This window comes from Nymphalis io, chromosome 17 (assembly GCF_905147045.1).
Source record: "Nymphalis io chromosome 17, ilAglIoxx1.1, whole genome shotgun sequence".
Lineage (NCBI taxonomy): Eukaryota > Metazoa > Arthropoda > Insecta > Lepidoptera > Nymphalidae > Nymphalis > Nymphalis io.
This window is the reverse complement of record NC_065904.1, coordinates 10,313,634-10,327,648: the sequence shown is the minus strand read 5'-3', so window position 1 is coordinate 10,327,648 and position 14,015 is coordinate 10,313,634. Positions and strand designations below refer to the sequence as shown.

At 30.8% G+C, this 14,015-nt stretch overlaps 1 protein-coding gene across 2 annotated transcripts in view; it reads left to right on the top strand.

Moving 5' to 3' along the window:
• Nucleotides 1–14,015, top strand: part of LOC126774691 (CHH-like protein) — a 36,059-nt gene that overhangs the window by 18,059 nt on the left and 3,985 nt on the right. The gene's annotated exons all lie outside the window — the stretch shown is intronic.

Genomic DNA, 14,015 nt, shown 5'->3' with positions numbered 1-14,015 from the left:
GGTTTATATAATACATATATTAGAAGAAATTATAATAAAAAGTAAAGAAATAAAACTTAAACAAGAGGAAAAACATTGTTTCTTTATTATCTGTGTGTACTGTTTGTATAGTCTATATGGGACTTAATTATTCATTTTATCATTAACGTGTATTTTAGTTTTATATTAATATTGAAATAGATGTATATTGACTTTTCTTTTTGAAAGCCAGACACGCATGAATATATTGCAAGATCTGACACATCAAAGACCACCCCGTCCGTAGTTTACACAAAGTGTAATAATTATTGGTGTCATATTTTTGGCAACAGTAGTGTGGACATTGCAATATGTCAACCGGGGAAATGTCCTCGATTATATCAGTTAATTTAGTTTAATAATAATACATGTTCAAAGTCAACGTTTTTGTTATATTTTATGATGTTGCCAGTTTTTATTCTATAATTTCTACAGTATATTCTTTTTTTTTAATGATAACATACGCATACATACGCAAGTTTTTCAATATCTTATATCACTTGACTTACCAGTATGGCTTAGAATGAAAAAAATAAATTGCGCTTTATGCTTAAATGTATTCTTTTACCAATGAGATCGATTATCGAGTAAACTAGTTGTTTGATTAATTAGAACCTCCTTTGATAAAACGTGCTATGTCTTTCTCTAGACGATGTAAGCAAAAAAAAAAGTAATGAATAAAGATATAATATTATGCGGATGTACAGAAATAACTTGTAATAAATTATATATAATTGCATTCAAAGAATAACATTTCAATCGATTCATGGGTTTTATTTAAAGAGTGTTATTATTTTGCAATTAGAACGTGTTAACGTCATAAATGAATGACTGTTCCCACGTATTTTACTTTATATAGTTACTCGGACATTTGTTTAGGTTTAGCAGTTTCCTCTATCGCGATCTGTGAGTAACCGAATCATTCATAAAGTTTATTTAGCGGGAGAAAGGTTCCTACATTACATTTATTAATTTAATTTGTGTGATTATATTTTAAAATAATAAATAAAGGTAACGTAGTTTTTCAATTATTTTATTACTCATTTAAAAGAACTCTTTTGTGATAAGTTTCAGAATGTTTGTTTTTAAAACAAAATTGTGTTGTGATTTTTTACGCCTGTCAGGATAATCATGTTCTGTAGGTAAAGCGGTAAAGTACATTTAATATACATATATTGTATAGCAAGTAAGTTGTTTTGTGTATATTCTTAGAACGTGGTAGTAATTATCATTTACATAACGCCTGTAAGAATTGTTTGTATCCGCTTCCTCTTGTCTCTTTCCGGCTTGTGTCATTTTAACTGCAATTATATTGTCGGGAAAGAACATTTTTTATGTATTAAATATTTATTACAAATTATTTTAAAAGTTACACAATTCAAAAAAAGACTGTTTCAAAATCTTACTAAGCCATTTTGTTTGGTTAGGTAGAATTTGTAAGGTACTAAGTATTTAAGAAATTATCACATATTGAATAATTTTTTTTTTTTATTTACCGTAATTATGATATTTGTAAGAAGCAGATAATTTTTTCTCATAAATCGCTGACTCTCAGTTTCAACGGTCCACGGTACATGCGTCAATCAGAAGATTGTAGGGTAACCATCACATATCGAATTAGAATAAAATTCTAACTAATATACATAAATTCAAATTGTATTTCTCAGTTTGTTATTCTTTAACACATGAACACTTTCGGGGTCCTTGTGAGGCAGGGGTAGCATTTTAACTTCAAATTAAATTAAAAGTGCTCGTAGTGCACCCTATTTATGAATGTTTTTCCAGCTTTCTTTCACAATACAATCTGAAATGCAATTGTGAATTTTTTTTTATAATTAATTAGCTGCCTGTCTCGAATCCGTAGGGTTAAAATTCAAAGTTACTTCTCCCTTTTTACGTGGACTTATTTATAAAATATTTCAAATTTAAGCTTTCTAGATTCAGTAGTTTTGACTGTGCCTTCATAGTCAGTCATGGCAAACGATTTTATAAGTATAAGATAATAGCATTATGGGCTCACTAAAAACAGTAGACTACTTTATTTTACTTTTTAGGGAGATTATTAACAATATAAAATTAACGAATTAATGAATACTTAATCGTGTTCAAGTATTTTTATTCATTTTTTATACAATACTTATTTAAAGTAATCAATTCTCATAATATTAATATTTGTGTTCATCATATTATATATATACACAATATTATGTTACGTATAACAACCAAAAAAATAACCAAATATTCATTCATTCATTCATTCGGTGTATTTCTAGAAAAAAAACTACGCAGAGTATTTAAATGAATATGACCATTAATTCATTATCATTATTCGTTACTTTATGACAAAAAAAACAAATAATTACAAATTAATCAGATGAGAAATGTTCGACATGTTTCAGAAAGAACATCTTAGTTCAAGGTTGGTGGCGATGTAAGGGATGGTTAATATTTCTTACAATGCAAGTGTGGCGGTGATGATTACTATCAAGTAGCCAATTTGCTAGTCTGCCTACTTATGTTAAATAAAAATATATATATATAATTTGAACTGTCATGAAGTGGACGAATCGAAATCCCATCAATCACCAAGTTGTCATAACATGTCTAAAATTGGTAATAATGCATTGAAAAGAAATCACTAAAGGAAAAATTTAATTCTGGGCTTATAACTCGCAAGTTAGTTTCTAAACTATGATATATACGCTTAAGTGATAAAACATTTGATACGTTGAAATTATTTCAAGCCAATAGATTAATTGGAACTTTGATTCACGATTGATACGAGTACCTTTCGATAAACAGGAAATAATAAAATATTACTTTTACTGATTCACTTTTAAATGGTAAAAAGTGTTTCAATAAATAACCCAAACCAATAATATTAATTAATCGAAACAGGATGTTAAACTTAAAACTAAACGTCATTAACAACATTTGTACATACTTTGATTTTAAATGTAACTTTTTAAATATTCATTACACATACAATCTTTCATTATAAAAAATACCACGAAAATTTCATACAATAAATAATTACAGATTAAAAATGTATTAATAGACAGAAAAAGATATATATTTGTTCTTTAACCAAAATATTTGCGTAAAATCTTATGAACTGTATTGTTTATTTATGAATTGTTTTTTTTTCTCATATTCCTTCAAAATACCACTGAAATGGTAACCCTACTAAAGACTATTATTATGCTGTATTAAATTTATCTCTCGTAATCCAAGGACCACCTGTGCGGTTCAACGCCACTAGACTCGACCAGTCGGGCTGGTTATTTCAACCCAACATGTATTTATACTCATCAATTCTCTTTTAAGCGATTGTATGCCTTATATTGATATGCATATCAGTCAAAGTTCTAAAAACCTTTTCAAATAAAAGGTTGCCGCCGAAGCGCCATTTATGTATTTATTTTAGTTTTTTATCCGTATCGAGGTCTGGTGTTCGCGATTAATAGCTATGTGCAAAAATAGAACGTATCCTAACGTATAAATGTAGTAAATTCTAAATAAAAACAACATTTTTTTATATAAAACAAACATTCTCATATATCTATGAAAATTGTTTTAATTCTCGGAAAAACGGTTAGTTTTATGTCTTTATTTATTATATAATATGATACGATTCTCTTATTTAATTATAGTTATTATAACGAGTTAGTTTATAACATTTTTTGATTGCTCAACAGTTTCTTAGTTTGAAATTAAACTTGCGAAAGCTTGCCGATTAACTCTGGGTCGCCTGTCGTAATGAGAACGTTACGTTCGTTTTATATAAACGAAAGGTGTTCTAGAATATTCTGAGCTTTCCTGCCTCACACTACGACAATTTTCCAATACTCTTTACTATATATACCTTAAAAGGTCAAGTCCTGTAACTACTAGTCAATAACTGCCCTTTTATTTAAAACTTTTACTATTTGATATCAGAATTCCTCTTCGCTTAGTCATATAAAGAACGGATTGAATATAATACAATGACATATGCAAATTCGTGATCAATTTATATATTTGTCTATGCCAATCACGGATTATAATGTGTACTGTTACAAAAACAATTCCTTACGAAATAACGCATTGAAATATAACCATTTGAATTGGCAAAAACAAATTAGTAAAAAAAAAACCACGTAAATATTGATAAAAATACTAACGCCATTTGTAAAAAAAATACAGAATCGAAAAATTCATCGGTGGATCGGCACTGGACACGGTGAAAGAATATCCTTAAATAAAATCCTTTATTTACAAAATTTAGCACTTTGTATTTTAATAGCATGAATTTCCTTTTAATATTTATAGTAGTAGCTAGATCAGCCGCCGTATGAATCTAAAACTACCATATTACGCAAGCGATTTTACGCGTAAGTGTGCGTGCGAGGCGCAGACTGCAAGGCGCTCACTAGCCAAGCTGCATGCCAGCGACCACATTTGAATACTATTGTAAATCGCGAATTGCCCTGACGGAATAAATTGTTACGGGTGCGTTTGTTACGTGTTGCGCATCACTTTACATTCCTATTGATAATATTTTATTTTACTTTGAGTTTATTTTCTTTTCAGATTTCATTTGCAAACGTTTTATTAACAATTCAAACATTATTATTTATATTTTATTCGATAATTTCAAAATTTAGACACGACAATAATCTTAATTAAATTTGCAATAAAAACTGGATTCAACTGCTTGAAACAGAGCCTATATCTAAGGTGACAGGCTATTAATAACTTTTTAGGCAGGCTTTTAATAATAATACAATGCAACTAATAATGCTGTGTAATTGATTCGAGTCACTACTGTTTCCCTATCGTATGACGTTTAACAATTATTTGATGATGTAGACAATTGAACTTTGAAACTGGAATGAGTATTTTTAGCATCTTCAATTGAAAGTTTACCGTTGACTGTTCATTAAAAGGTAATCTTGATATTCAAGTGGTCATAGGACGCAATATCATTGCATTACGTTTAAAATAATAATAATAATGCAAGTAAATTATTTATACAACACTATGAATCATAAAATAGAACAAGTACACATCGTTTATATAAACTCACTTATTATACGTTTATACCTGGGCAACCGAACTTTGGTCGGCTCTTATAATAGTTACCTATATATGTATATATATTTTTTGTGAGAAATTGTGTTTTGTCAGCTAAGCGACCTATATATATATATATATATAAATTTAAATGGCAACACCTTATACATGCAAAATTTGCGACAAGTCGTTAAGAGTCAAGACTACAATAATTGCTTATTAAATATTACTTAATGTATCTCTACCGTTAGATTTTTCTCTGAATACTTGAATTATGTTTGGTCACTCGCCATCTGTATAGAATAATTAAATTATTGAATACTATTTGAATAATTATAAAACTTTATTTATGTTATTATTATTTTTTATTATAATATATTTATATAAGAAAGATATATGTAATAGCATATGTACAATGTAGGTAGCTGATTCCAAAGTTTAATGAAGAATGTTGGAATGTTAAGAATGGCCCCAATATGTTAATATGTGACTCTTTGCTTTTAGTTTTTGAGTTACGCCCTTAAGCGGCTGGAATCTCGAGGTGAGCGTGTACGTTGTAAGTGATCGAATGGCATGACAATTATTTAATTTCTCAACCGACTGTGACGATGTAAGGCATTAAGGGCAATGGTACAATTCATTCAGTAAATATTTATTGCTAAAAAAATATTTGAATTAATCGAGGATATAAATTAATTTATTATTATTAATCCAAACAAGTTGTTTTATGCTAACTGTATTAAAACATGGACATTTTTTAAAATTTATCATAGACAAAAAAAACGAGCAATTGTCATTGGACATTTTTACCTATTGACTATGATAGCCTACGTATATAACTTTAATTTAATATAAATTTTTTTCAAAACCGTATTAGTAGTTTTAAGTAAATTCTAGGTTTGTTTTGAGTAAGACTATCTTTTACTATTTTACTGTGATATAATCTGTATTGTAATCTTTTGACAGCTAATGTCAGTGTAAAACAGCTTTAATTCTGTGACCCACATCAACGCACGTGGTTAATTGCCGTTCATTGGGCGGTCCGTCGTAGACCATCGTGACGGCCTCTTAATTAATAGAATACCTACTGTTCTCCATTACACAAATTGACGCCATTTTGATATTTTCCTTTTAAATAAGGATAAATTCATAAAATGCTTTAGATAATAGGACCGTTTAGTACCAGAATAGTTGCAAAGGAAAAAAGCCAGGTTGCAAAAAATGAATGACGTTTTTCTTATTGCAATGACTCAATTGAAGTAATTACAAGGATTAAAGGCACTGTTCATAAGAATACATTTAAATTGTTCGAGGAAATTGTCAATGTCTGAAGTTCATACTTTTTTTATTGAATAAGAAGTAGTTTTTATGAAACATATAATTCTGTGTTGTATTATTTTATTTTATGTTAAGATGGCCTGGAATGGTCAATAACTATAATCGAATATGAATTTACTTTCTGGCCTCGTTACTGGTCTGTACGACTGAATTATGAAAAAAAGGCTTGGGGTGTGGATTGGGCTATGCTTAATAGCAGTTCTAAGTTAAGATATTGGCAGTGGTACACTCAGGTATCTACGAAACCACATAAAGCCTCTTGTCTTGCGCCTGATAGCTAACCCTTCGTTTTGATTTGCCGTCCCATCAGACTATCCCATGCACTCCCCAATCTATTATTGCGTATACACTAACTGTATATATTATGTGTATACATAAGTCTGATTCACCTACTACCCTTTCCGCTCACTACGCAATTCATGTTTTGTATACATGGTTACTAGAATTACCTGTGCAAATGTATTATTTAAAAATATTGCCTCTATATATTTATCCTGACTTATCCTGAGTGAAACTAGGAAGTAAAAGGATACGAATTCAGCTAAGGCCGTCCGCGCTGAGGTCGCGCTGAAGGTTGACCAACATGGCGGCTTCCGATCGTATTGTCTTTTAGACGTAATGCGACTTGGATTGGCCACTATGAATCAGAATTATTTGCAGATAAATTTTCTTTTTTGGTGGTATATAAAAGTTGACATTTATAAAGCACGGGTAACGTTATTTTGATACAAATACATCTATTTTATTGTCTTATTATACGCATATATACTTGTTATTCTGATAAATTCAATATAACCTTATCAAGCCACAAAACTTCGAGATACCTTTTTTTATTTGTAGGTTTTCAAGATTTCTTGTGTATCTGTAGAATTTCCACGTGTTATTCATTTTTATGTAAACTAGTTATATTGAGTACTAGTAAAGTATACTTAATAGATACATGATATTAAGATGCAAACGTTAAATGTCGAGACATTAAAACATAATCATACCTGAGTCATTTCAATTTTAAATCGAAAAGTCATGTGTCATGGCATTTTATGATCATTATAAATTGCTATTACTGTTGGCAACTCAATTTGTACCTTAACGTATAATACGAAACAATAAAAACTGAGAAATAATATATGAGAATTAGTATTATATGACTAATGTTTATTTTTAAAAGAAACATTGAAAATATTTCTACTGGCTCAGAACACTGGCATTGTTAAAAGCAAACCCCATTCCTTAACAATACTGTACCAAGCACGGAGTCTAAAGCGCCTTGCGCCTTTATAAAATACAAGTATCTGATGAGTGGTACCTACTCGGAGGTATAAAGCCCCAACACCAAGTAAGTCTTTGTCATCTTAAGTAACAGTCTCTTATTGGATGTCTTTCTTAAATCCAAAGTATAATTTCACGATTTTCAATAGAACCTCCTTTGTTTCGTTTAAATAATATATATTATATTTACGTACTATTGAAATAGGAAAAGGTTTATTGGTTTATTCTTTGACGTTACAAGATAAGTGGGTCAAGGGGACCGGTTACACGCGACGATTCTAAACAATGATACGTGCTTATTATTTACCTCTGTCATCCCACCAAGATTCGTAACCAACTAATACACGATTACATCTGGTTATTGTCAGTTTTACAACTTCTTTTTTTTTTAAATATTTCTAAAGCCAATACAATAAAGTTCTGTGCCGACCATACATTTTATTAATTTTAGACTAATATAAATATATTTTTCTATTACAACGTTATTAAAATCAACTTTGTAAGTAAATTACAATTAATATCTGTGTTTCAGTTTATAAATGCGTAAGGAAATTTAAATAAATATACAGTTTTACGCAAAGTTGCGTTCTATATTAGTTAACAAACTTGGTGCCATTTCGTCTAAAGCAATAACCATTTAATGAGAACTGTGTACATAATCTGAATTTCAAGTTGTATTTATCCGAGAAGAGAGTTCAATTTATATTGGTTAATGCAAATCAGTATTTTCCAGTATGTTTTTGTAAACAGATTAAATATAATAGTTTATAGCTCGCTAAATGCAGCTGTTGTCGTCATTCAAATCAAATTAAGTCGTGTACTTTGAATATACGATAATTTTATTTTGAATTTTCTTGTTAGGTGTCTTGCGTCCCAGGCGTGGACTTACCTTAATATTTTAAAATATTCATCTAAGCCTTTGGAGTAGAACTATTATTAAATCTTAGAATCAAGGTATCGAGGGCTGAGATAAAACGCAGCTGAGAGCAATTATGAGCAGCATTCTTAAAAAAGACTAACTACACTTTTTATTAAAAAAAATGGCAATGTTGAACGCATTTCAGCCTTGATCAGGGCTGCCAGTATGATTCATTTTGATATCAAATAATGATATTTTCAATATTTATGTAATTAAACTTGTCTTTTTACGCAACGATATAGGTACTTATGTAATTATTACGTCAAGTACTTGTTGCATCTATATGTATGAGTTAGCTATAATTAAAAATGAAAGAATTTACAAATCTAAAAAAAGAATTTACAGTTCTAAAAAATCCTCTAAAAATGGAAACATTTTTTAAATACGATAAGGTAAATATGCTTATTACCTGGCAACCCTACCACTCGCATGGGTGGCAGCCGAGCTGTCTAGCATCGAATGCATTGAGTGCATGCGTGTGAGTGCTTGCGAACGACACACACTGCTTCAACTTCGGTATTCTTTACCTTTGCGGTTTAAATCCGTTACAGACAAAATAAATGGTTTTAAGTAAGCTGATAATAGTTTCACTCGATACAACATACCTATAACTGGTTTTTTCCCTGGCACTAATGTTAGGAGTAAACCATTTCTTACATAAGCGAATATTTATTGAGAAGAACAGGCAAACACTTACCTGTCATAATAACCTTATATTTATAGAATAGGAAGGTGGACGAGCATATGGGCCACCTGATGGTAAGTGGTCACCAAACGCCCTTAGACATTGGCATTGTAAGAAATGTCAACCATCGCTTATAGCCAATGCACCACCAACCTTGGGAAATAAGATTTTATGTCCCTTGTGCCTGTAATTACACTGGCTCACTCACCCTTCAAACCGGAACACAACAATATCAAGTGTTGCTGTTTTGCGGTAGAATATCTGATGAGTGGGTGGTACCTACCCAGACGAGCTTGCACAAATATATGAATATATGAACGGGGAAACCAGAATCTCTCCGCTATTAAAATGAGTACCTATTACTGTGCCTCGCGGTTACACCCGCATTAAATTTGATTTATTTATGTCAGTATATATACATTGTAAATAATTAGTCTACAGTTTTTAAGGTTGGTAGGTAGCAGCGCAAACTAAGCTAGACTAGGCAATGAATAGGCTGTCTAACGCAATATGTTTTTTAAATGACTATATTAACGCATTCCACACCATACAGACATTCCAACTTTATCATATAAATATCGATAAGGGTTGTTAATAAAATTAAGAACAGTAAAATAAATGGCTTATGAAAGTCGGGTTGACTAAGTGTATTATTTAATCACCGAATGGTGAAGGAAACATCGTGAGAGAACAAGCTTTAGTCAAAGAAAGCTTTGCCACATACGAGTGTGTTAACCCCAGGCCCGGACATTTTGACATTAAGAATTACGAATTACGACTCTCCATTACGAAGAAGTAAGAGAAAATTATGCTGTTTGGCTGGCTGGGCCGCACGGCCCCTAGGCCTTACTAGGCGTAAAACCGGGGCTGCCAGCCCCGCTGTACAGCAGCATGAACTTCAGCAGCTCTCCAAATGCTTACATAAAATTCAATAAAAACATAAACAAATCATTGGCTAATATACATTTCTAGTTTCTGTTTAATAGCAAATAAATATTCTATTGAATGTATAATTATCTATGGTATGCGCTATTATCCTCCAGAGTTTTTATTTCGATTTTCGATTCACAAACGCAACAACCATGGACTGTATCGCCTCATTATAATACGTTCTTAAGCAAAACGAGACCGCTCGTAATATCTATATCATCCGCCTCAGCCGTATGAATCAGGCTCCAGGCGCCGTACAGACGACGTCTGAAGTACCTTAAAAAAATAAAGAATGTTCTTTTATATACATAAAGATATGTAGTATGTTATCTTTATTAGTCAATGTATCAAAATATTATCCTACAAGCACCTTTGAATAGTGAAACAACATTTTATTAAACATAGAACTACCCCAGATTATCGGAATAACAGAACTACTGTGTTTCTGACACACTTTACATACACGTGTTGTTTACACTTTTGTACTATACCATAAAATTGCATATATTAACTACATTAAGAAAAATCTATAACACATAAGCTGTATGAAAATCAACGAATGATAATATAAATATTGCATACATATGTATATATTTCAATTAATTAAAAAAAATGTATTAAACGGAAAAGCGATATGGATAGCCTATTTTGTCCATAAATACTCAATGCTTGAAACTATAAAACCAGAAGATTAGACAATATTCGCCAATACTGGGCTTGGTGTACAACTTGAGCAACTTTTACAATATAATATTTAGATAGAAATTAAAAGTGAAAGCCTTTTCGTGGTGATTTTACAATCGGTCAAAACCTGCGCCGGCGCAAAGCCGCCGCTCTGCAGTTAAACAAACCAACAAAGCATTGATTTAAACTGGGCGGCCGTGTGGAAGTGAATACAAGAAAATAAGTGTTCCGTAGACGCGTGGAACACGTGTTAGGAATATGTTTATGATTTAATCAACATAATGGCCTTTTTTATTACATATGTGTATAAGCAATTTAGGTAATATTTTCCATAACATACACGAAACAATAATTTAATTAAATATTATAAATTCCCAAGACTAGTATATTCGTAATATTTTGTTTACGATTGCATTATAACTCGTAATAAAATAATAGTCTATATCGATGGGCAAAATCATCTTCTCTTAATAACAATATCAATATTGTCTCTGGGTTTGGATTCAAAACCTTCTAAGGGATCTCTAGGATAGAGGTTAAAAAAACGGGAAATCTTCCCACACACATCGGCCATTATTCGCATTGTTTATTGCGAATAGGTGAAACGGGCCTCTAAGGCGGTTTGGCTAACCAGATTATTTTAATTCATACAACCTCAAAAGCCAAGGTGGTCTCGGTAATCGGCCCACAGTATTTACACTTTATGCTTGTCCACTTTACTTAATCGCCACCATAGAGTAGTTAATTTAGAGAGAATATGAAACGAATATTATTTATTTTGGTGATATCGGTTTTTAGGTTAGAATTGTGTTCTATACTTTTATATAAACTGAACGAGACAACCCTGAACATAATGATAAAATATAGTTGATAGCCTAACACAAAAACTAAACGTTCGAAAAAAAAATTAATCTATTCTCGCCCCCATCCCTATTATGTAACCTTCATAATTAACATGTAACAAAATTACACTATTTCTATTAAAAGTACACGTCGAGACATTTGAACACTTATGGTAATATCTTTCGAATGTCGTTTAAATACCCTTTATCTTTAAATCTGGGAAAATAACATTTTAAACAATAATAGGTTTAGATAATATGATCTAACTTAATAATTAGTACCCACCCAATAATTTTTACAATCTATATATAAATATCTATGGCGCACCGGTTTGCTTTCTGTGTGTTCTCTGAGCCGGTCCGGTGGCTCCGCCCGTTCGTTTAAAACACGTGATAGATGGTAATTTCACAACGTCTGTAACCTGGTGCTTCCCGTTTAGCTATAAAAAAGTTTTCACGTTTATCGATACGTTATAATATAAGTTATAATTTCGCATGTCGGTTATACCTTTTTTCAAAATAAAAAACCCCAAGAAAATATTTTATTCAAGAAGATCAAGCACTCACAATCGATGTAAAATTAACAACATTTCTGAACTTAAATTGAGTGAGTATTTTTTGCAAATAAATAAATCGAGTTATCTAACTTTTTATTATGTAATTCAAATAAATAGGACAAAAAACGTTTGGTTAAAATAAGTAAACAGCATTTATAAATATGAATTTAAGATTATGTAAAAAGTATTACCGCAAATTATTAAAGTATAACATGCAAAATTAAGTGCATAGTTTTTGTTGCAACTTTTATTAATATATAGTTATTTCAATTTATAACTTTATCAAATACGGATATTATTACTACCGCAATCGTTAGGTTTAATCGAGTTACGACACGTTCGAATGTTGCTCGATTAATCGCTGGAAACGATGTAAATCGAAAATCGATTATGTTTCCGATTACAATAAAGCGTTATTCTATTGTACTTGATATAAAGTGATTGTTTAAGCACTATAATATTTAAATTTGAAACAAATAGAACTATTTCGTGTTAGTTAATGTTTTGTTTCACCTACGTAATCGGACATTTTTTCCATGCATATTTAACAATTGTATAAAAAATGAAATAATATATTGCAGTCAATTACAGCGTGATTGCGGCTTCAGGGCACGTGTTTGCAATATAATTATTCAGACGTAGTAAGCGTTCTGTGAAGACCAGGCCAGATCTGTTAATTAACACATCTCGAGTTTGTGACAAATCTAAATTAAATTAACGATCCAAATATATCATAACACGATCTGTAATGTCGATTTTGAGTTCCATAAAGATAGTGGACCTTAAAGAATCCTTCTGTATCTGTCAGCCTGTTACGGCCTACTTTATCAAGATACTCTGGACGAAAACAATATGGTGGTTACATAAACAGGCGGTTAGGTGACTTAATGAAGGAGGATATATATATAGCCTACCCCCCATAGCTTAGTGACAGGACATGTCTAAGCCCGCCTGGGTAGAAACTATCTACTAGTCAATTGATCTACCACTGAAATTGAATATTGTATGTATGTATCAATTATACAAGTTGAGCGAGGATGACAGCTCATCAGCTTAATTTGACCGTTTGCCTATGTGTAACTTGCAACAAATGAAAATTAAAAAAAAAATGTTAAGGCTGCTCTACATATAAAATTTAAAAGTCCTCGGAACGTTTATGATTAAAACTTTCACAAGAATCAACAATCGAATAAATTATTACGTTACAATTACAAGTAACCGTTATAGATTTTAAAATCATAAAAATGAATTAAGATTTATGTTTTAATTTACCGTTAAAGCCTGATACATTTTAATTTTATTGGACTTTTAGGGTTCCCTTTTAACAGGCTATATTTTTCATGAATATTTCACAAATTGAATGATTGCTTTAAAATAGATATGTTACAATAGCAGTTGTGCCACAAAACAAATGAAGGGATCGTATCAAGAATTTACAGCAGTGTAGACACTTAAGTAAATTCATACGAATTAATGAAATGAATGAAAAAAGTAGGTTAATTTGGGGCGCAATAGCCAAAAGTGGTAAATAAAGTAGAAATAAGGCTTTTTTAATCTTTTATAATTAAAAAAAACATTAAGCTAACGAAATTGAAAGTTTATCATAAATTTAAAAGGCTTATATGTTCAAGTCCATGTCTACAATTCTTGGTATCATAATATTATATGATCTTATGATTAGCCTCGCTTTTTTTAATTGTGAAGAATGTTTATGATAT